Source organism: Pleurodeles waltl, chromosome 3_1 (assembly GCF_031143425.1).
Source record: "Pleurodeles waltl isolate 20211129_DDA chromosome 3_1, aPleWal1.hap1.20221129, whole genome shotgun sequence".
Classification (NCBI taxonomy): Eukaryota; Metazoa; Chordata; class Amphibia; order Caudata; family Salamandridae; genus Pleurodeles; species Pleurodeles waltl.
In genome coordinates, this window is record NC_090440.1 from 1,704,152,388 (window position 1) to 1,704,177,519 (window position 25,132).

Consider the following 25,132-nt stretch of genomic DNA (forward strand, 5'->3'; position numbering starts at 1 on the left):
CTCCTTTCGCGCCTTTTCGGGTAGTGTTACTGATGCCTGTGGCTGGTCAGTTCGTCGGTGATAATCCACGGCTTCTGATCTTCATATTGATTTAGGGACAAGCAGGTACTCTCGACAGACGATCTACAACTGAAGATGTAAAGAGACACAAACGTGCCGAACTTTGTGTGGTTTTCTTGTTTCCTCTGGTTTGCGTCACGAACATCGATGGTGTTGACAGTTGTAAGTTGTACAACATTCACAGCGTCTCTCGCCATGGCGTGGGTGTAATGTGAGGCTTACAGAAACCAATGAGCCGCTCATAACCCATCAGCGATGTACCTAGCTCCTGGGCTAGGAGGTCTGGCCTAGCATTTTGCACTCGGCGCCCCCACCGCCCAGCCAACGGGTGTTGGCAAACGTGGTCGCTTCCTTTAATGGCGCGGGACAGCGACGGGCACTGTGAAGTGAATCTTCCTTATGTTGTCATTCAGATGTGAACATAACACACCTCATAACACGTGTGCATGTCTCCAAAACTGTGCTGTGGCCAAGTTTCGAACAGCATCTGGTTGTTTAGGCCAAGAGAAAGACAAGGTAATAGCTCCCAAAATGAAAAATGGGCCTAAAAGAAAAGCCGTGAAGCTCATAGACGAGGGAAAAAGTTTGGGTAGCAAGCTAAGCGAGACCAGTGAGGAGAATCCGAGCAAGAAAGAACACAGGCCGACTCTGGGAGCTGTTTGGAGCGACAGCAGAAAGGGAAGACGAGGAGAGGCTGCCAGGGGGACGGTACTGCCGCGGCAAGGCGTGAGTCAGGACACAGGAGTGGGGTCGCAGGAGCTGAGATAGGTAGAGGATTGCAGATGGCGCAAAAGAACGGAGAAGAAAGACCTGGACCTGAGATAGAAGAGTCCTGAATAGAGATGGGACAGAAATGGTGAATGGTTGGGAGAGCTAAGAGGGCTGTCGGAGACAACCCGCGAGCGTGGGAGTAAATACAGTAGATGGGAATGAGAGCAAGGAACTGAGTGCCAGAGCGGGTGAAGGAAAGGGCGGGGGAGAGAAAAAGGTCCATAGAAAGAAACGTTGGGGTAGGTGGCTGAAAGGAGTTTGAGTGTAGGAGAGAGGAGGAATGGGCCAGGAACAGAAGATTCTGGAGTGAGCAGAGGGGGTGGGAGGGAAGAGGTAGAGAATTGAAGGGGCTGCGGGGAGAGGGCAGGCGAGAAGTGAGGCCGAGCGGCGCCGAGTAGGGAGCGGCGGGAGGTTGCAGGGAGTGAAGGGCAGCGGTAGGGGGCGTCGTGCAGCGGCGACGGTGAAAGGTAAGAGCGGCCACGGCAGAGTCGACTCTAAAGGTCTGAGAAATGAAGCAGAAGTGGTTTCTGCCCAGGTGTGCCTTCGGCCCCCGAATGGAAACCAATCACGGCGCGATTTGTGCTCATTAAGTGCTTGTCAAAACTGAAAAATTTTCTAATCAACAGCGATGTCGCCCGGCCCCCCGAACGGCTGAGAGTGTCGCCTCCGCGCCCGCGCGGCCTCGTACAACTCTAGGCTCGGAGAGCGCTGCTCCGACATTAGGCTAAGCTGTGAACGAAATGAAGCGTGTCTTATTTAGGCGCCGCGCCGCGGTGTTGTCCTGCCCCGCAGGGCCCTTCATCGCTTTTTATGGCTTTAAAATTAGTGCAGTTTCCATTTGCTGCCGGCTGCTATATGTTATGCCTTTGAACTCAATAAGCAAAGGGAAGGGGCCTTTGTTTTTAGGGAGTTTTTCCTTGTTTTTATCATCGCCACGCTCCGCTGATTTTGTTTTGCATGTTTTCCAGACGCTATTCTGCAGTAGCTCTGTCTGCCTGTCAAGTGCAGGGCAAGTGACCGCGTCGCTCTCGCAAAGACGGACAGATAGACAGATGTGTGCGCTAGGCCTGCGTGCTGACACCCGAGGGTGCAGGTAAAGTCAGCCCACACAGATATACGGACGAATGAAGATACCGATGGCTCGGGTATGGCTGCACAGTGGCACCCAGGCCGACGTGTGCAAGACAATTTGTTATTGTAGGAAGCCGATGGGGGCCAATGTTCTTACTGCCATGTAAAACTATCTCGTAATTATGCAAACACGATTTCTGTAAGGCAGCCTAGTCTACACTGAGCAGGAGCGAGATAGAAGCTCGACTTCAGAGAGCACATGTTAAGGTCTAGCAATACCAGCGCAACTCTTGAATCAACAAACCACTCCGTGAAGCTCCGAGGCCAACTTAAAGAAATTGAAGTATTTTATAATTAGAATAAGGCTAGAATGAAAAGGTTAGAGTGTTTCAAAGCAACAGTTCCATTCCACATGGCTTTTCCATTGTGCATGGACCGGCCACGGAAGATCCGGTGCAGTACGTGCAAGCGTCCCCTGTAGGCTTCGTCCTTCTCCAGTAACACAGGATGGCTCGCAGCCCCCAGCTGCTCTGTTGCTCACAGTCAGGCCTTGTGCGGACAGACACAGTTCACAGCTTCCTAACTTCACTGGGTTCCACTGGGGGTGGCTCTGGCTTTAGGTTTCCCCACAGACCGAGCCTAGTCTGGTCCTTCGAACCTGCCTAGCCCAGCAGATTGCACCCATTCGTCCTCTGTTAGCAGCTCAGTCCTCAGTGATTACACTAAAGTTCTCGCCTTCCTGTGTAAAGTCTTCTTTCTTCAAACAAGTTCACATTGAGTGCCAGGTAGCTCTGTCCATCACTTCCGGTTCTAGGAAAGAATCATGGCCAAGTCCACTGCCACGCCAGTTACAACTGATCTGCTTCACAAGATCTGTTTTCTTGGTTCTTCTTCCTGTTATGACCTGAGAAGGTAACAGGAGATCAGCTGGCATTGGTCCTTTTGTTGAACAAAAAAACCCAAGGCTTGGTTAGGGGAGTGTGCAGGGGGTGGGCACGCTCCCACCCACAGCTCAGCAGTCTCTTGTCTATGTTCAAGTCTTGGCTCAGGTAAGTTCAGTTTATGGGTCTTGTTGTATTTTATTCATGGCCAGATGGCCTGCTGTGCACTGAATGTTGGGTGCCTCACAAGTCTGAGCTCCAGTTGCTCATTGGTCACCCAAGCTACTTGCCACCACTTCACGGGGGCCTGTGTTTCAGACTCGCCAGGGGGCCTGTGTTTCAGACTCGCCAGTAACAGGCAGCGTGTGTGAAACATGAAACTTCAATCTGAAACACCATCAGATATAGCTCCTAGGATGGGGGGGGGGGTTAATAGCCTCACTATATTCCCCCCACCCATAGGCAATACAGTCTCTGGCATGTGATGAAAACTCTATGTGATATGTTCAAAGCCTTCAAAAGGACACACTAGTAACACTCAAAAAATGGGCTGCCCTCGAAAAGACCATTAACATTCCCCCACCCACCCAGTGGAAAACCATGACTGGCATCACCCAAACTGTTATAAGTGTAGGAACCAGGAGGTTCGCGAGACAATGCCCTGTAGATTCTTTTTTTTCTGGAGGTGGGGGACAGGCACAGGATTGTACAGCAGCCAAGTTTTTCCGGATTTCTTCTTGCTGCAGGTTTAATAAAGCAACTCAAGGTGCCTGTTTTTTTTTTGCATTTATTTCCACAGTCCCTCGTGTGTGACAAAATACAGTTGCTTCTAATTTCCAAGAATTTAAGCACATTACTGGAAAGCAGTTTATAGACTGATGATTATGTCCACCAAATAAAATGTAAAAACAAAATACACTTGAAAAATCCGGTGAACTTGCAAACTTCTGTGTTTATCCAGACACACACAGCCTATAAATGGCAAAGGAAAATACAGACTTTGTGTAGTAATTTTGAAACATCACAAATTTAAATTGTTGTGATTTACAGAACTTGAATGTTAAGAAAAAACATATTTAAAAAGTCTTTGTAAAAGATCTGCCAAAAAGGTTTGGATGCCCAGAACAAAAATCAGTTTCTGGTATGCTTAGGATCCGGAGGCCTCCAGGTAGCCCACACTCTCCCCACCAGCTATACACAGACCAACAAGCTTAATTTTGTTGGAAGTGGTTTTATTTAAACAACATTAAGTTTCCTTAAACAAACATAATCATAAATCAAGCATCGAAATTCAATTTCACCCATATTTACAATAACTACAAGTCCTGTCAATTAGCGGCCATAAATCATTGACAGGATCCCTTCCTGCCCTGAGCCACCATTGGACCTCACAGGTGACCGATCTCTCACCTGTATCCCTAGGAGGGGCGGTTACCCTGACTATACCGTTCCTTGTCCTCACGCTCAGTGTTCCGCTCCCCCCCCCCCCCCTCCCCCCCCCCCCCCACCAACACCAATCATACTCTGGGTATACCAGGGCGGCCAAGAGCTGGGCGCCCCAGGGCCCCCCCCAAGTGATCTGAACTCCGTTACCCCTTGATCTGGTGTGTACGTCCGCAGGTTGGCTCAGAACTTTAGGATCCTATCCCTGGTGTCCTCCCGGGGCCCCAACCATGGGGACCCCCCTGTTATTTCTAGCCACTTTTATACCTCAATTTCCGCTCAAGAAACCTAAACTCCCATTTACCTAAGTAGAGGGTGGGTGGGACAATTTGCGGGCCCCGCACGAACCCGGACGCCGCAAACCAGAAAGAAGATCGAACCTTCTTGGGGGGCCCTTAAGTAGCCCCCCACCGGTTTGCGGCACTCAAATCTGCCGGAAGCCCACGTTCCCCTACGTTTGCCCTCCCCAGTACTTCCGCTCCCACACCCCGCGAGGTGCTGGAGCGGAAGTCAAGGCCAGCCCTGCGCACCTCTGGCGCACAGGGGAGTGCTGGGCCTTGGAGGCCCCGTGCACCCCCACTTCGGGGGGGGGCGCTTTACCCTTAGTCAAGAAAAGTGTATTAATTCACACAGAGGCAATACAAAGCTTCGACACTAACCACCTGTGGTCTTGTTCCAGAAGTTGTTTGATTATATATTTTAAAATAATAAACTATTTTTATATAGCTGTTACTCTAAAGTTTACAATTTGTAAATACTGTACTCCGCTATTGTTTCTGTTACCCAATAAGTTTATATAAAATTTACAAAACTCCGAAGAATAGAAGGCTGAGTTGGCCTTGCTGGGATTGGAACTCATAATGTAGCTTCATTATAACTGTAATACATTTGTATTTTCCTTATTATTCATACAAAGGTCAGATTGTGTTTTTTCCCCCTGTAATATTACCACAATTAAAACAAATCTGACAACAGGGGAACCTGCAGCACTCCTGGAAAGCATCAAAATCAGGCTTTTTTAGCACCCCATGAAATCATTTTTATGGCTGTCTTTTCAGAACTTGCAGCTTATCAAATTTACCTAAGACAAAGTTTGGCACTTTCATTTGGTACAGTTCAAACCTGATGTCTGTTGGCCACCACTTTCAAAGACTGTATTATGTTAGCAGAGATTTTGCAGTGTTCCATTGCTATTCATATGCTCAAAAAAGCGCTGTGCTGGGGATACACTGTGTAGAGATGAAAAGTGGTGAATTTACAGAAGGATTATTGGTTGTCAGCAAATTAAATCGCATATTTTAACAAAATAAGAGTGATTTTATTTGTGGCAATATTGACTGACTTTTCAGAGAAATTGTGCAGCCTACTCCACTTTCGTTTTTTGCTGTTTAACACTAATAGTTTGTTTCTTAGTAAAGATGAGTAAAGATTTAGTTAGCATTGGATGGTGTATTTATTGGAACAGTGTTTGTAGGAGTGGAGCCATGTGGAAGGAAATGAGATGAAAAACCCCACCAGATTTGTTTTGTCCAAGGTGCCAGCAAAAACTAACACTTGCCGGCTGCATGCTATTTGTTAGCATTGTTTGTGTGAAAACAAGAGATTGATTCATACAAGGTACGGGGTACTGCAACAAGTGGGGTGGGGTCCTGGGTCCTGAGCAAGGAGAGACTGTGTGTCTAGAATTAACTAAATCGTCAGGGCATTTCCCTGTTTGGACACCACCTGATAAGATCTTTAAACACTAAGGCAGACAAACTCAGCTGACGACGCTTTGGGGATCACAAATGGCAGGTACACCTGAAGGTGGCGCTGGGTGTCTTCTTGCAGTCAGGAGAACCCTTGCTTGATCTGTTTGCCACTGATAAGAATGTGCAATTCCAGAATTCTGGATCAAGATCAGGAACAACTTGCCCCAAGTCATCTTAATTGCTCTGGATTTGGCCATGTGTGTGTGGTATCTGTGCAGGACTCTCTAGGTATCCCTGGATACATGCAAGTCTGGATTCTGCCTGGGCCAGTGCCCACCTGACATTGTTAAAAAGAAGTCTTCTACCGTGAACCCCATTTTGAAAACGTTTATTAATTCTTCCATTGCCTCTAATTCCTAAATGCTGGAAACAGGCTCTCCTGCTTCCATTACTCAAAAAACCTAATGCTGACCCCAAGATTTTGAGCAACTAGAGACCAATCTCTCTTTTGCTCGCTGTGGCAAAAATGTTGGAGAAGCTAGTTAATGGGCAACAGACAATTTTTCTTTAGAGTCCAAATGACTCTTACACAACTCCCAATCCGTCTTTAGGACTTGATATAACACCGAGTTGCCATGTTAGTAGCACCTGAATTTATTAAAGAGAAGCTTGATCAAACTTGGTGGTCATGGTGTGCTCTTAGACCTATCCTCCGCTTTCGACACAGTATCTCATGAGATTCTTCTGAACAGGCTCAGGAACAAAAGGATACAAGACCAGGCCCTCCTAAGGTTTAAATCTTTCCTGGAGGACAGGACACAAGCCGTCATGTTATCTCCTTTCTATTCTTTGGCAAAACCTCTGGCATGTGGTGTACCACTGGGTTCTGACCTAAGCTCAACCCGATTTAGCATTTAACTGGAGCCACTTGCTAGCCTAGCCGAAGCTTGGGGTGTTAGGGTGATTTCTTATGCCAATGACAACTAATTACTCCTATCTTTTCAGGAGCAAGAGACATCGTCCTTAACACCTTTAAAACGGGCCTAAGGTCTGTTGGCAATTAGAAGAGCAACTAGTTCCTCAGGCTTAACTCAGATAAAACTGAGGTCCTCTTTTTTGGTATCAGGTGCTATCCTGACACAAGCAATTGGTGGCCTTTGTAACTGGGGACTCCCCCTTTCATGGCACTAACTGCCAGCAATCTTGGTTGAATTTTTTACTTTGACATTTCCTTTGTTCCCCAAGTAAAAAGTATATCAGACAGCTACTTCTCCATCCTTAAGTCTTTAAGAAGAATGATTCACCTTGTACTGAAGCACACACACAAAACGATTGTTCATGCTTTAGTGACATCCAAATTAGACTATGCGTATAGTCGTTATGTGGGTATGTCTGCTTACTCACAGCGTCGTCGGCAGATCATATAAAATGTGGCCGCCAGATTGATCCTGAAAATTCCTCTCTCTCAATCAATGGCAACCCATCTCCGTCACCTTCACTGGCTGCCTGTGATGAAGCGAGCACAATTCAAGGCACTCACCGTAGCCTTTAGAGTTTTGCAGCTTAGAGGACCTGCATATCTAAGAAGAAGAATTAAAGCCTACTCCCGTTCCCTGAGATCCAGCTGCCACAGGCTACTTCAAATTCCTCAGTTGCACAAGGAGAGGAGGAAGATCATGCACCTTCATTACTGCTTCTCCCTGGAATGCCCTTCCTACTAGCCTCAGGCTTGCTCCAACTGAAGGATGCTTTTGAAAAAGTCTGAAAACCTTTCTCTTCAACTCTGCAGTCTAATTCTGTTTTTGTTTGACCTCGGCCGCTAGTGCCGGGATGCTTCTTCGGAGGCAGCTATCCACTTTAGAAATTGTTTTTGTATTGTTTTGTACCCAGAACTTCTGGGCCTGACCATCTCTCTTACGAGGCTGCCACTTGGGGGGGAATTGTCTGTCGCAGCAGCAAGGCCCAGAGTCTTGCACCCGGGCCTGAACACACTGCACCTACATTTGTTGAAGATTGAGCGGCAACATTTAGTTTTGACCGCTCTCTCAAAGTCGTTGACGTCATCGTGGTGGCTACTTGCCCCACCACAAAATCTCCATATGCGGGGTGCTGAAATAGGTTTGTGGCTTGGTGTTGTACCCTTCAGATTGACCCAGTGCAGGCCATGCTGTTGGATGTATTGTTGTTTGTTCTGTTCTTAACCCTGTGGGGACTTGGTGTGGGCGCTATTAAGGTTTGTCAACCCTTTTGTCCCTTTTACTTTTGTCAGACAAGTCGTCCTTGTTCAAATCGCCCGTTGTGTTGTGGTTTATTAAAAATTTGCAACATATGTTTCTGCCAAAACCCTGTGTGGTGCCATATTGGGACGTAAATTTGGTTGTCACTTTTCTCATGTGTTCCCCTTTTGAGGCAATGCACAGTGGAACTTTTCCTCCTCCTCACTTCTGGTTGTGATAACATCAGCATTCTGTGTGAACGAACTTCTGGCCCTATTGGTCCAGAATCCTTATACCACCTTTCTTCCAGACAAGATAGTGTTAAAGACCTGAGCAGCATTTCTACTGAAGGTGGTGATGCATTTCCAGGTCAGACAAGCCATCACTCTTCCTCAAAAGAGGAAGAGAGACTACTATTTGGACCCCTAGATAGTGCTCCACTTTTATATTGATCGCACCAAGGAACATTGGGTGGACAATCGGCTCTTTGGGGGGTTCTCTGGGGCAAAGAAGGGCAAGATCACTGTCTCATGATGGATAGTCCTCTGTATTAAGATCTGCTACGCTTTGGCTAAGAAGAAGCCTTCAGAAAGTCTAAGGGCTCATTCCACCAGAGCTAATACTGCTGCCCCTGCTGCACTGGCATGCAGAGTACCTGTGCTTGATACCTGTCAGGCAGATATGTGGGTATCAGTGCTCAAATTTACAAAGCACTACAGCCTTGACACTCGTGTCTGTCATGATGTTTATGCGTTCAGTCCTGCAGGACTTTTTAGTCTAAGTCATTCCGTAGTCCCACCACTTTGGGAAGTTATCCTTTGGTATCTGTTCACAAGATAAATAATCTGCAGTTAGAAGTATCCTTCGGAAAAACAAATTACGTAACTTTTTTTCTAGTGGATACTCTAACTGCAGAATACTTCCCCATCCGACACCCCAAAACTCTCTGTTTTGTAGAATGGTCTCCTTTCTGTCGAGAAAGGTCCCAATATAGGCATCTGCTCACTGGATCCTTACATTCGCTGATGGTGTGGATAGCCTTACAAAAGAAACTGACATCACTGAGTATGGGTGGAGCTTATATGTGCCTCTTATCCTTTCAGTGCAGAACAAGGTCGACGTGGAGTCACACAGCAGCACCTACCAGGAGCAGGAGCACTGTTTTAGAGTTTTCTAGATCTAGTCTGGTGTCTGGGGATATTCTTCAGGCAGGAGCGGCTCATGGCAAGGTAAAGGAGCAGGGCAGTGCGCAGGGGAGGGAGTGGGTGGGAATTAAAATAAAATTAGAATTTTTTTAAGAAAGCACTTATCTCGTTCGCCGCACGCCTCTCTTCTGTCCCTAGTCGACTGCAGGCACAGGCTCCCAGCCTTCCCTGCTGCCAATCCTGACGCTGCTCAATGAAGCATCAGGATTGGCTGGGAGCGCCCAGCCAGGGTGCTCCCAGGCAGACTGGGAGCCTGTGCAGGCTCTCTCCAGCCCAGCAACTGTGTTGCTGGGCTGGAGAGAAACTACAGCGTATGTGTGTGGCCGGCCTGAGACCACCGGCCGAACACGCTTGCACTGCTCATCACCCCAGTGGCCCCGCCCTTTTACCAAACAGCAATACTGTAATAAACACAGTTTATTATTGTTCTTTGATAAATGTTTTTCAGCTGTCACTGCTGGCGGGGGGGTGGAGCTTCTCCGCCCTCATGGAGGCGCCGCCCTTGTCTCAAAGTGAGGAATCTTCAGATAGTGTCCACCAGAAAGAGCTTTACTGCAGTTCAATAACTTGTTCATTCACTATTTTATCATTATATTTATTATGTAACAGCATTGAATTATTTGTGACACTTTGACAAACGTGATTGCTCTTGCGCAGTGGTTATACCAAGTGTTAAATTTTTCATTAATCTTCTATTTCACTTTTAGATCTGAGTGTCCAGTGAGTCTTTGAGGGCCAAAAAGGGACTTCATTCTGTGCCCTTTGCTGGCATAAAGTGCTTTCTTCCTCCTCCCATCTTAAGTTAATATTTTATTGAGGGACTCTTGCTACCTATAATGGCGTGCTGGCAAAAAATGTGATCTCAGGAGCCACATATTGTGCAAGGTAGAGGTGTTTTGGATACCTAAATTGGGTTGAATGACCTACAGCAGGTAATAACTGATAGTAAACACGGATGTACGGTAGCCTTTTCTGAGCATTCTTCTACCTTAATTAAGTCCATAGCAAGCAGGAGAACTGTGCAAGCAACATTCTGATTTGGGTACACTGATATCGCAGCGCCTGAACGGAGTGCGTGGCACATGAGGCAAAACACCGAGTCTCCAGAGCTGAGCATTCTGCAACCTCTTATTAGTGTGCAGCTTCCAGAACTGATTGTACAAAGTCGACTTTGAAGGAGAAGCCACTTATAACTGTGCAACAGTTGGAATTGAGAGTACAACACATTCAGAAAAGTAGGTACTGTCCTTGCAGCAATCATAAACTAAAACCGGCAACTGTGCAGTCAGTAGTAAGCATTCACCCACAAACGTCTGACATTGCATACTTTTTCATCAGTTGTCCCAGCTGTGTGTGTCATCAACAACAACTTGTGATTCTGGAGTAAACGTAGAAAGAGTCAGGGTTCTCTAATGCCACGAATAGAGCGGGCAGCAAAATTAGTTTTATTTGAGTGGGGGACTGGTCCAGGAACTTCACTGGCCACATTCTAGCATATTGTTTTGATAACCCCCTTGTCAGCGAGAACACAGCTCTATCAGGCTGCTATCTACTGTGCATGGTGGAGTGAAGGTTACTCACGCTAAACTGTACTTGTATTTTTGGAGCATTGATGCTGAACTCGTAGCTGTGCTAGAGATAATCTTTTAATATTGGACAGAGCGCTCGGCAGGACTAAAAACATGTTTTCAGGTGAAGACTGAGTGATTGTTCCCATCGAGGTTGAACCCCCTAGGACAGAGCACCCCCTCCAGCTGCTCTCACACTGACAGTGACGAAGTGGTCAATAACTGATGAGAAAGGTGTGCCATGCACATACCGTCCTCTCGGAACCAGGCTAATCTTTATTCTCTTACTCTGACTGGATAGCACTTAAATGAGAATTCTTGTGATCAATATACGGCTCAAGGCTTTTGCTGTAGGTTTAAAGACTGGTACGTGTGTCTCTATCTTGTGGCTAAGAAATCCTTTGGCTTAGGGATCTTGAGGTTGTTTACCTCCTTCCTTATCGTAGCTATCTACATTTAACCAAGGTGGGGGGAGTCATGGCTGGACTACACTGAAATAGTGAAAGGTGGGGCAATTTAATGTATCCATTGTGCATGTCAAGCCGTTGTCTGTGGAAGGGCCTAGCTTCTAAACAAAATGAGGAATTCATTGGCCACAGCATGGAAAGGCAAATGCAGGGAAATGCTGGAAGAGGGCTTCAAGTTTCCCAGTATTACCAGATTTTTAGCCTTATGAAGTCAACTTATTGTTCTTCCAAAAGATGCAGAATTCCAATTATGGTGTTCATCGGGAAGTGACAGCGGGGTCAGAGAATCTAAAGTAAATGACATCTTTGAAGTAAAAGACTGTGGGGGTTATTACAACTTTGGAGGAGGTGTTAATCCATCCCAAAAGTGACGGTAAAGTGACGGATATACCAACAGCCGTATTACGAGTACATTATATCCTATGGAACTCGTAATACGGCTAGTGGTAAATCCGTCACTTTACCGTCACTTTTGGAAGTGACGGATATACCACCAGCCGTATTACGAATCCATTATATCCTATGGAACTCGTAATACGGCTAGTGGTATATCCGTCACTTTACCGTCACTTTTGGGAGTCGGATTAACACCACCTCCAAAGTTGTAATAACCCCCTGTATCTTGGTCTCAAGTTTTGTCATCTTCTACTGTAACTCACCCTATCTCCGAATAGCCGGAAAATATCTGTGGTGGAGAGATTCCTGCTGGTTTTCTATTGCAGTTGTTTGAACAAAATTGACTTTCAGAAGCTGCCTCAGTTCAGGCTTGCCATTCTTTATATCACTCAATCAATCAAAAAATGTATAGAGCGCGCTACTCACCCGTGAGGGTCTCAAGGCGCTGGGGGGGAGAGTTACTGTTCGAACAGCCACGTCTTGAGGTGTTTTCTGAAGACCAGGAGGTCCTGGGTCTTGTGGAGGTTGGTGGGGAGGAAGTTCCTGGCCTTGGGGACGAGGTAGGAGAAGGATCTGCCTCCTGTGTTGGATGCGTGGGACTGTGGCGAGTGCGAGGTCGGCGGAGCGGAGTTGGCGAGTGGGAGTGTGGAAGTTCACTCTTTCGTTGAGGTAGGTTGGTCCGGTGTTGTGGAGGGATTTGTGTGCGTGAATGAGGATTTTGAAGGCGATCCTCTTGTTGATAGGGAGCCAGTGAAGGGATCTGAGGTGTGGCGAGATGTGTTCATGGCGAGGGAGGTCCAGGATGAGGCGGGTGGCTGCGTTCTGGATTCTCTGGAGTTTGCGTTTGAGTGTGGTGCCGGCATACAGGGCGTTTCCGTAGTCCAGCCTGCTGAAAAGTGCGTGGGTGACCGTCTTTCTGGTCTCTATGGAAATCCATTTGAAGGTTTTTCGCAGCATGCGGAGTGTTTTGAAATAGGAGGAGGTGACGGCGTTGATTTGCTGGGTCATGGAGAGGGAGGGGTCCAGGATGATGCCGAGGTTGCATGCGTGGTTTGCGGGGGTAGGTGCGGGGCTTAGGGCGGTGGGCCACCAGGAGTCGTCCCACGTGGTTTTGTTGGGGCCGAAAATGATGATTTCGGTTTTGTTGGAGTTGAGCTTGAGGTGGTTTGCTGTCATCCATGTGACTGTGTCAAGGAGTGCAGCATGGAGGTTGGTTTTGGCAGTGGTAGGGTTATGGGTGAGGGAGATGATGAGCTGGGTGTTGTCTGCGTAGGATTTGATGGTGATTCCGTGAGGATGTTGGCGAGTGGGGTAATGTAAATGTTGAAGAGAGTAGGGCTGAGGGAGGACCCTTGGGGGACTCCGCAGATGATTTTGGTAGCTGTTGAGTGGACGGGAGGGAGGCAGACTTTTTGGGTTCTTTCGGTGAGTAGGGAGGCAAGCCAGTCTAGGGCTTCGTGTCAGATGCCTACATTGTGGAGGCGTGTGCGGAGTGTATGATGGCAGACAGTGTCAAAGGCAGCGGGGAGGTCCAGGAGGATGAGTGCGAAGGTCTCGCCCTTGTCGACTCTGGTTCTGATGTCGTCCGTACATGCGATGTGGGTGGTCTCAGTGCTGTGGTTCTTGCGGATCCCAGACTGGGAGGGGTAGGGTGTGTTGTTTTCCTCAAGGAAGTGGGATAGGCGGGTGTTCACTAGTTTCTCAGCGACCTTGGCGGGGAAGGGGAGGCGATAGATAGGGTGCTAGTTGGTGAGGTCGTCAGGGTCAGCTTTAGGCTTTTTCAGGAGTGCAGTGACTTCTGCGTGCTTCCAGGGGTCTGCGAAGGTGGCAGTGTCAAAAGAGCTGTTGATTATGTTGCGAAGCTTGGGGGCGATGGTGGGGCTGGGTTTGTTGTAAATGCGATGGGGGCAGGGGTCAGAGGGGGAGCCTGAGTGGATGGAATTCATTGTTTTTTCAGTTTCTTCGTCAGTGGTAGGGGCCCAGGTGATTAGTAGGTAGGGGAGGGTGTGTGGAGGGTCTGTGTTGGTGGAGTCAGATGTGTGTGTGGCGGGTGCGTGTGGTTTGAAACTGTTGTGTATGTCTAAGATTTTGCGGTGGAAATGGTTTGAGAGGGAGTCGCAGAGGAGTTGTGTGTGCGTGGGGTCTATGTTCCTGGCTTTGGGTTTGGAGAGCTCTTTGATGATGGTAAAGAGTTCCTTGCTGTTGTGAGAGTTACTGTCTATGCGTTCCTTGTACTATGCTCTTTTGGTGGTGCGTATGAGTTGGTGGTGATTGCGAATGGAGGTTTTGAGGGTGGAGAAGTTGGTGGTTGAGGGTTCCTGTCGCCAAGCTTTCTCTCCTTTGCGGAATTTACGCTTGGAGTTCAGTGGTGTACCAGGGGGCGTTCTTGATGTTGCAGGTGGTGATGTTCCTTCTGAGGGTGGCGAGTGAGTCTGCGCAGGTTGTGATCCATTGAGCAAGGTTGTGAGCAGCAATGTTGGGGTCGTTGGTGTGTGAGGGGTTCTGCGCAAGTTGGTAGTTCAGGTGTTCTATGGGGATCTTGTCCAACATGCGGTAGGGTGTGGTGTGTTGGTGGTGGTGTGTGGGAGGTTTAGAGGAGAAGTTTGGAGAAGGAGATATAGTTTGCCACATTAATTATATTCAAGTCTTCCCCGTGGGTTAACAGGAAGGCCGTATTGGTTGAGTATTGGGTCTACTATCATTCATCATTCCAGGACTTCCAACTCACACAGAACCTGTGCTAAAAGACCCGAAGAGGAGATCCTGGCAGATACAAAAGGCAGGAACAAACCCTAGGTTGGTTGCCTCCTTTGAATGCAGTTTTTGTAAACCACAATATGAAGTTAAGCATTAAGATGAAAAAAACATGAATGTGTTACCTCTCATGTACAGTACAGCATTGCTGTGCCTATAAATGTATCTCTTTCCGCTCTTTTTACCATGTGCCCAATCCCTGCCAGGAATGCTCAGCGTGGGCTCCACGTTGGTGCCGCACATACCATTCCACAGAGAGGGTTCTCTGACGCCCACAGGCTTGCTGGCGGACCACTGTTACCGCACCTCATTTGCATCTGGGACATCAATTAGGATGTTTGCTGAGGCTAATTGAATGAAACTCAATCATAGCTCTTAATTGCTTGCCTATGTAACAGGAAATCACATTACTGCAGCTAATTAAGTGTATGGCAATAGATGCAACGCAATTAGGAGTGAAATGGGAAGATGCTGAAAAATACACAAGCAGAGGAGAAAACTGTATTATTTGAGGCCGCCTGTCTGAACCAGGTCGGATAGAGGTTGGGGGTTGAGAGCCTTGTATTTTTGCTCTCTTGGCTTAGAATAGAGCGCCCCCTTTAAAACCCACACCCTCTTTTAGAAGACGGTCTTGTTTTCTTTCTTCTGAGTCACCAGGCTTTGAGAGGCTGTGGACGAGCAGCAGGGGAGAAGGATGCAAATGAGAAGGCAATTACTGCCTTTCTCAAGCTGTTGAGGGGTAGAAGACGGCCCTTCTGGTGTGGCCCGCCGTCGAGTGGGCCCCTGGGACTTGTTAAGTGCGCTTTACAAAGTACTTGGCTGGGAATTAGCCCCATGCCTCGCTCAAGGGTCTATTTTCCCTTTCTTCTTTCAGCAGCGTTCCCTCTGATCAGCTTGTTCAGCAGGTAGCAGGAGGAAAGGGGTTAGGGAGGCTGGCCAGGTCACCACCATTTGCATATGATAATTCTCTGCCGCTGCTGTCCTTTCATTAGCACCAGAATTTGATTGGCTGAAGGGATGTTTGTATTCGATGATCAGATGAGAACATGCGGCAGATCGCCACCTGGAAGACCCGTTTTTTTTATTCTAGTCTTTTTTGCTCCGTTAGGTCGAGGAGTGATGAAAGGTGCACAGTTGGCAGAGCCAGAGAGTAAAATCCTACATTTATCCACAAAGCAAGCGACTCACAGGCTGCAGTACTTTAATCTTTTACGATAGCATTCTAGCAGTAGGGCCTGGAGATGATCACACAATGATGGCTTGGCCGGAAGCAAGTCAACTTTCTTGATGCCGCCCTAGCAGTGAGCTTGCGTGTCGCCCCACAAAATCATTAGGACCCCCCCCCATCCACCACCCCAAGTCACTCCCAAAGGTGACTTCCACTGCCAGGTGTTGGTGATACAAAAGTGGAGACACAAAATATATGATTGTGTGGAAAATAATGAGACGTGTTAAAAGCGAAACCACCCTGAACTATCTGGCCCAGGATTCATCCTCATCCAAAATAAAACCTAGACAACATCCATGCCATGGTCAGGGTCTTTATTAATCTCACTCCCTGATGTGGAGTGCATCTACAAGGACCATTTTGACAGGAAGATAGGATAGTGAGTTAAATGGTGTAAATAATGCCATTTTCTTCAGAATAGCTGTGCAACATTGACTTGGGGATAACATTCTCTCTCGCCTTCTCCTTCTCCTGGCCGAGGTATCTCACAGGGAATCTGATTCAGCTTCTGCCTCACACAGATATTCCGTCCTTCAGGGTCAGAATCTTGAAGTCAGGGGTCCTCTATTTACCTCATCAAACCAGTAGGTGGTGAGGTATGTTCAGTCGGTGACCAGGTGAAGGGGATGACCATCAAGTGTCCCTAATGAAGCAGGTCGATTTGAGGAGCGAATAATCACCATCTCCATGGTGGGAAGATCATACTTCTTATTCTTGCTGTGTGCTTGGGTATTGCTGTTTTGCCAATTTATTGGCTTTAGATCCAGGTTCTCATGCTATACTCACTCATCTGCATGTTTGTAGAAAAGGTGGTGACCTGAACAGTGTTGCACACTTACTGCTATGTGGGATGCTGTTGGCTGATCTGCTTTCCATCAACCCTCTTCCTGCCTTTGACTGCTTGCCGTCGATGCAAGGCCCAGCAGACTCTGAGAATTAGGACAGATTAATGCATAGATAGACAGCTTTTGGTTCCCTAACGGCCTCTGCGGACCCCACAATGCCACCCTGCGCACCTTGGTCAGAATCATGTGTCTGGGACTCTCTAGCCAACAGCTCAATATCCTCCTCCTTAAGTATTGGAAGCTTAAACTGATGATAGCAATCTGGTGAACTTTCTTGTCACTAACCCTCGCTAGATCCCTTTACCTTGCAGCATGCACAATATAGTGAGACTTGCCCAACCCCCCAGTGCATTCTCACAACTCCTGTAAGACTGAGACTCCTGCACTGTCCTGATGGTGGGCGTTCTATGTGCTCCTGTGATACCTTACTGTCAGGAAGTTTATCTGGATTTCCATTGACCTTGCAAGTCAGTCTGATTGAAATGTAATGGTATTGCACTGTAAGTGGAGCTTGTATGATCTACAAAACTGCCTTATTACCAGGGCTTATTTGAGGTTTCAAAATGCTGCCCTACTGGTGGGGCTCGTACAGTGCCTGTCATGCTTACGCCAAGTTCTATCACTTCAGGCACTGAGCCTTCTGCCACCTTCTAGGAGACAGGGGTCATGAAACTGTAGTGATAGCATAGCTGCTTGGACAAGATCCTGAAGTATTCCCCTTGCATTTGGACTTGTACATGTTAGCATGATAGTGCAGGAATACTACAGGCTTAAACAATACTGCCCTACAAAATTGACGTTTTGTTCTGTCTTTAGTGAAGATATACCCTTGAGCTTCACACAACCTAAGTTTCCAATGCATGGTGCCCACCAGACCGATCCCGTTGCTGCTTCCGGTGACTGGCTTCCTAATACATATACACCCTTACTAGGACATCCCAACTCAGATGCATTGGGCTTCCAGTAAAAAGGAACACATGGAAGGGTAATAACATTGCTGTGTCTACAGCAAGGGATATGTTCACATTATCCCTGCAAGTTCATACATAGCTGTTGTAAATGTGATGGAAGCCTTCCCCTTGTGCAGTTCTGCAGGGTGAGAGTGTACACCTAGGAGCGGAGAAAGGAAAAGAGGCAGTATGGAAGTTGTGGGAAAAGATATCTCTCTGCTAAGGTGTGATAACAGAAGAGACCAGTTGGAAAACCACACAAACATAAGAAGTTGTGCAGTAAACAGAGAAAGGTTGAAGAAAGGGATGTGGGATTAGAATCCTCCATCGGACTGGGGGTGAATGGTCGGTGAATTTCAGTTCGTTGAAAGTGAAGAATGGAGGGTAGGGAAAAGCTGAAAAAGAAGCTGGAGTGTTTAGGCTGGCAGGCCCATTCAGGTTAATATCGCATTTTATTTTGTTTAAGTGGAGTTGTAAGGCTAATAAACTTTCTAGTGTGGTTGTAGGGACAACTTGTGAGTAGCATTTTATAGATCAATTCTCTTTATTGCTTTAGATAAGGCCTCAGGTGGAAGTCATAAGCATGAACAGCTATGCACATAAACCCCAGGGGCTGGCAGCGTGAAGTGAGTAGCATTGTAGACCATGCTGCATGCTCTCCCGTATTAAAACATAAACTGGACCGTTGAGCTGGGCAGGAGCGGAGTTGGCAAAATATATGACATTTTTCTGATGCATCTGACGGGCATTTATATGTAGAGCATTCAGGTCGAGGAAGGAATAACCTCAGGCAAATCAATGGCTATTGCCTGCTTAGTTGTGTGCATAGTATTTGAGACGGCTAACACATTTTCACAGTGAATAAATGAAATGCAGGTTCTACACTACCTCTTTGCCTCGCTTTGTGTTGGCAGGACATCTGAAGAATAGGAGTGTGGAAGGCTGATTAAACCTTGCCACAGAATTTGAGTGATGAGTACGATCAGGAATGACCCAAGCATACATCACAGGCAGTAGATCTCAACAACATTGCGTCCATGTGACTGCTAGCCCCCGGAATCCTGAGCATGATTTTGCGTGTGTGTATTTTGGTACATACAATGACGTGGCTAAATACTGCTCAATATTTGGTGGTTCAGCTGCACACAGTGCTGCATTCTTTTGAGTTATTTTCACTAGTGCTGGCAGTACGTTTGTTGGGCAGACAGTTGCCAGGAGGGTGATTATGTTCTTTATCTGCAAGGAGGCACTGGTGAGTTTGGTGGACAGATTGTCCACCCAGTGGCACAGAGTACCCGAGTTCTGAAAATGTTGGTATTAACCCTACTAAACTGGAATATCGTATTTAGATACCGGCACACCCTCGTCTGGAAAACTCGGTAGTTTACTGGTTGGCTGTGAAGCAGAGGCCTGCCACCTCAGACAGCCATCTCATTTACTACAGCTGATCACTGAGGCAGGCGCTGGAAAAGCTCACAGCCAGAGTGCCACACTGGCCACACATCAAGGAAAGAAACAGAACATAAAGAACCAATGCACTGCCATTCATTGCGACACGATCAATAAAGAGTTTGCACCTTCTACCATACCGAGAAGGCTGACAAGGATAGTCTTGTTGGGATATTTGAAATACAACTTTATTATGGTCTAAACAGAAAAGGAGCTGTGTTCACTTCCGAAAGTGATAAAACTGCATCATTCTTTAAATTAGATTTGGAATGTAACAAAGAAAGTAATTGCAGTCCAAAACTGCTAACTATGCAGGTCTTACATTCAAGCGCAGTCTTCTCGGCTAGATAATAAAGTGGCAAGCTTAATTCACCATTAACATCGCAAGACAGCTGCTTATCAAACTAGTCTTTAATACCCACTTTTTGCTGCACAACACAAGGGGGTATTTTCTTGCACTCGCATGGAGACTTGATGACAATTTGGAAAATTTTTGATTGTGGCTCTTGATGTTATGTCATACCATAATAATGGTACCCTGGCCTTATATGTAATAATCATCTTGTAGACTGCCAAATTATTCCTGCTGAATCTGATAGGGCATCAGTTGAGGTGGAAAACCTGAGGATGGACTTCAGCATCGAGGGTAACAACATTTGTTTTTAAATGTGCCAAGCATGTGACACTTGAGAAAGTTAGTTTTGCCAGTACTGCCACACCCAACTAAAACGAGCTTAACTTGGATCTGTGGTTCTGCTTGGGAACCCATGGTATGTGTTGATCTTCCATAAGAGGTGGATAGTCCAATAGACGTATTTTTGGATATAAAATGCATCAGTGTTGAAGTAAGGCAAGTTATCTCAGTATGAGGAAAACGACTTCAGAAGGAAGGATGTATTGGGGAGTGCCTGCCGTCCTCCTGTCCACAAGGAGGCCAGTAGGATATTTAGGAGCTGTACATTGAATGACTTCATAGATGTGAGGGGGGGGGGGTTATAGGGGTGGTTTGCACATTCAACCCGGTCTGTTTCCGGATTGCTGTCCTCCTCCTTGGTCATGCTGCCAACCTCCACTTTGTTCAGCTGAGTGCGCTTCCCAGCACGGATCAATAATGGAGGTAGAGAACATGCATAATAACCTCCGGGTAGGTGCATATGGCAATTACATATCCTGTTAGAATCCGGGTGGAATAAGAGCCGTGGTCAAAGGTGGAAACTGTAGAGACCTATTTATCGCCACATGCGGTTTGGAGGAGGAGTAGAAAGCCATGGCCGTTACCTGGGTGCATAGAAAGGTAGGTGGAGAAACAATTTTCTGTAAACAGAAAAGTAGCATGTCCATTAAAAAAGGAAGATAGTTTGACTTCTCATCTCACTTCAGATGAGATGCATTTTTCTTATTTCAGAACAGCAGCATACTTAACGAAGATGCTGATGGTTATGGGCATGTTTTGTAGGGGGTGAAGAAGATAACTTCTCAGCGTGGATCTTCTGCTTTGCAATGGAAAATCCACTGGGGGGAAAACGAAACTCTTTAGTTATCTTGTATGTTGACTTTAGATTACTAAGAGTATTTAGGGTTACAGGATAGTGAAACTGGGAGGCACGTCAGTTCTAGCCGAGACACATTTGGTGAGGGATGGCGCATTCAGAACCAGTGGATAAAGAGGAAGGAAGGGAACCGGTGGGGTTATAAAAGGACCTGCAAACCATGGAAATTAGTTAAAAGACATAAGATTTAGAGAATTTGAAACGGTGCGGGTGTGCCGGTGCAAAAAGGGGGGTGGGGGGGTGATCGATTTATTTGGGAAGCGCAGTATGAATGGAATGTTTAGTGTGTTGATTTGACGTTTTTGTTTCTGTTTAGTTTGTACTCCAGAGGACTGAAGAGGTGATTTGTAGGCTTTAGCCAGCCTCTTCATAAAAGGCCCCTTTTTCAGCTTTAAAGAGCATTTGTATGCTTTGCCCAGTTTACTATTCTACAACTGGAGCTGGGTGGCTCGTGAAGAAATTGACAGGTCAGGCAGCTCGGCATAGAGTAAATGCAGCAGTTAGTAAACTTTCAGTGCTCAGGCGATTCCCCCTGTTAACTTTTACAGAGACACTCTTAAGTGTCATTGGCGGATACATGCACTCCAGTTATTAAGCTGCAATCTTACAAAATGCTTATCCCACTGATTGCAGAAAGGTTGTGTCGTATTTCTTAAAAATAAGGAGATTAATAGCTCTAGTGAACTCCTGAACTACTTTGAACATATATTCTAGTTGGTTGGGGCAGTACACTGTTGACTGAAGTGGAGAAGATGGTATTGTGCTGTTTTTTAAATGATACTTTATAAAGGTACTCCTCAAGCTCCAGTATGGATTTGCTGATTTTAGGTTGCAATCTCCGTCATTCAGACTGTGTGTAGTTTAGTTTTGCTGTAGTTTGCTGGGGCCTTACAAGAGACATTTTGATCATTAAAAAAATGTGACAGGTTTTGGAAGAGGTGAATAAGCTTTTTTGGTCAGATGGGGGATTTTTGCAAAGGCAGAAAATAATGCCAAAATGGAAGTCTTTAGGGTTGGATAGTTTCCTAGTTTTCTTCTGTGTCACCCATACCAAATACCATCAACTTGGCTATAGCTGTAAATTTCTTTCTCCGGCCCCACAAAGACGTAAAGCGTCTCATTTTTAGGAAACAATTGAAAACTGGATTATGCCCTAGTCATCCCCAGGCTTGATTTTGGCAAATGCATTCATACTGGTAAATCCAAACCCCATTGAAAGCCTTTATTTATTCAGCAGACAGTTTAGTCACATCTACGAAAAAATGCAACTACATTTCCTCCTTTCTTAGAGAACTACATTTAAATGCCAGGATCACCTTGAAGTTATATTGTTTAGTCAATAAAGCCGAACAGCCTTCCATTGCTCCCTTGGTTCTTTCCTGTGTTGGAAGGTGAAAGGAGTAAGCTAGGAGGCATCTAGCGCTGATGTCCTACCACCCACGGACCCACAGTGACCACACAAGAACCCCTTAAGTGTGGATCAAACCAGTTCCTTTACAATACTTCAGCTCTAAAGCAAACTAACGTGGCAAAAACACCCATTAACATTCTGTAAGCAATATTTAGAATGTACAAGCATCAGATACTCACAGACAAGAAATAGCATTTCCATCCTGCCCTACCCATACCCAGATTAAACCTCCCATGTGCTCCGCCTCCAGGTCCGACCCTCATGCCCCATTCCCATCCCCAAACCCCAGGAGAAGTAGGGTCTCTTGCAGATGGCAGGGGCTGGAGCCAGTGCCCTCCCCCCACACTGAACTGTTCCTCCTGATCCCAACCCCAGTTTAAAAAAGAAAAAGCTCCTGTGTTACTGAACAGTTTGTTCGTAGGCAAACATGTCCTCAATATTGTTGCTCTCGCTACCCTTCATCTGCGGCCTAGCTTACCCTTAATTAACCACCACTTAGAGCACTAATCCTGAGGAATAGTAGTGTGAGTAACGAGAATTCCTTGTTGGTGGCTGCGTGTCGTTTATGGAAACCGGAAGTTCAAAAAGTATCTCACCCTTGTTCTCTGGCCCATGTTCTAGGAGCACCACCACCAACTCTTCTGGCACCTCCTCACCCTTCCCTGAACCCCTGGGATCAGACGTGGCCTGCAGGAGGTGGACATATATGAAGAACAGCCAAAAGTGCCTGGAGGACAATGGCCAGGTTAAATCGTTAAGCACCGAAACCAGACGTCCACTCTCATCCTAACCCTCTTTGCATTCCATTGACCCATCCCCCCATCTGTAGTCTCACTATTCCTCTAAGACAGGGTATGCTGTAGCATAGGCTAGAAAGTGTCCAGTGTGGGTTAGGCGGTGCCAATTGTGGGTTCCATACCTCTCAAGGTAAATTACAACACTAGACACCCATCAGATGGATCACTAGGGTCATATTTGTGGCACTTCAGTTCTAGAACAAAATCAATTGTGAGAAAAAACAAACCTAAAAATATATAGCCAATATTTACAATATGCTATCATCAGTAACACATACACAAAAATTGCATTTCAAACCTGTCTTAGCCACGCCAAGGCAAAACTACTCATATGACTTTAGCCTTTCTGGGAATGCTCCTAAGGGTCCGTCTGACTGACCAAAAGGCTGACCCCTCACAGCCCCACCAAATCCTAGGACAAGTATGGTCTCCTCTAGCTGGTATGGGTCCAGAGCCCGTTCTCCCAATATACTGCTCCTGCTGAGACCACACCTTAGAAAACGATAAAGAAGGAAAATATCCCATTGTGTTCATATGTGTTACTGAGCAATTAGTTCATAGGTAAACCTTTCTCATTCAGTTATGTGCTTCAGTATACTTACTCCTGCCACAAGGGCATAGAGGTTTTTCATCTTCTCCACCTCCAAAAACAGTGAAAACGAAAGCATTTAGTAACATGATGAAAATATTTGTACCCATGTCGAAAAATGTTCCACATGTGGATGAAACATTTCAGCACCTGATTTTCTTGTGATGTACATGCCTTAGCTGTCCTTTGCCTCCAGAGTGCTGGGCCATTTCAGCATTCAGTCCACGGGTGGATACATTTAAGGCCGTTGGTGCCTCAGTTCTTTCCTGGAATCGTACGAGACCAGGTCAGCAAAGCTTTAAAGATCAGTTTACTTACCAGCTAAGGTTCAACACAATAAGTTCCCCTAGTCCTTTTTCGCCCACATGAGGTGAGGTTATTTTCTCCAAGATAGGTAATGATGAACAACTCTGGAGGCTGAGCCCCTCTTGATTCTTTACCTTCATCACTGTCATTCAGCAGTTTGTCAAACGCATTTCTCCAAAGCCAGTCTACTTAAACTGTACAGGTGAGCCATCTCATGTGGGTCGCAAACCACACTGCCACACTGGCTGCCGCCCACCAGACAAAGAAGTGTTCAGCTACCAACATGCACTTGGTGCTGCAGGACTTAATGGCAGAACAATTGTCCCAAAAAATCTGAAAAATTGTACAACTCGTCTTGGTGGACATAGCATTTATAAGTGTCAGAAGATCATCGGCCCAACTCCTTAACCTAGTTTGAACCCAAACTCCCTATACCCGCGTTGTTCACACTCCTAAACCTGGAGGAATGTAGTAATATTTCACGGAGGTCAGTACAACTAAACCCCCCTGTTCTCATGAATGCACAGTGATTTCTAAAATGACAATGGCCTAACTATGGGGTAATGCTGCCGCCAGGCCACTGAGCAATCTGGGGTACAGAGAGTCTCCAACAAGTAAAAGACTGGTGCACTCTGAAATGATCCATCTTGGAACAGGATCGAGGCCCTCAGACACTTACATCACTCCTGGAATCTTCCCACCCGCTCCTCCCCTGGGCCCAAAGTGGCTCACGGGAAATAAATGTGTGTGTGTGTGCGTGTTAGTTATTTCAGGAACCTTCTATACGTGCTTGAAGGTAAAGGGCATATTCAATAATTGGGTGTATAATTCTGAACACCACCAGCCAGCCGCCAACCCTCCACCTCCCTCCCACCCTCTTTAATCTGCTGACCCCTTAAGACAGGCAGTGTGGTAGCACTACAGATTGAGGTGCCTAGGTTCCAATCTGCATTCTCACAGCTGCTTCTACTCCAGGGCTAGGACTTCAGCATAGGACTCACTTCCCATTAACATCAAGTCTGAGCCTTCATTCCTCTTCTCCAGTAAGCTCGTCAAAATGCATCTATTCTTTTTTTTCTAGACTGATCAGATCCGTCTATTTTGCTGTCTTTAATTCTGTCCCATTCATCTCTTGTTTATCTCATCCTTTAGCTTTCCTTTGCTGTATGTTATTCAGGATTTGCTGGCATTTCACTGCAGGACTCACACTGACGGACTAGGTGTATGGATCTTTGTCCTGGGTTGATTTTTTTTATTTTTTTTTAATAAGCCCACCTCTGCCACCTGCATTACCTCACGTACCTTTTTGGTTGTGCTTCCATATTGCTTTGAAAGAGCAGCCTCTTGTTATGGGTGTCCCTCAATCTGGATGTGAACCTAGCCTTCCACTGTCTCCCTCTTCTTTGTCGTCTTTTATACAGGGTGGTCCACAGCCATCAGTGGTACTGTCCAATTGTTTATGGTCTAGCTTGACAGCACAACTG

The 25,132-nt window shown here is 46.4% G+C and overlaps 1 protein-coding gene across 4 annotated transcripts in view; it reads left to right on the forward strand.

Annotated features, from left to right (window-relative positions):
• The window catches only part of AGAP1 (ArfGAP with GTPase domain, ankyrin repeat and PH domain 1), a 942,320-nt gene that overhangs the window by 635,952 nt on the left and 281,236 nt on the right, over nucleotides 1–25,132 (forward strand). The gene's annotated exons all lie outside the window — the stretch shown is intronic.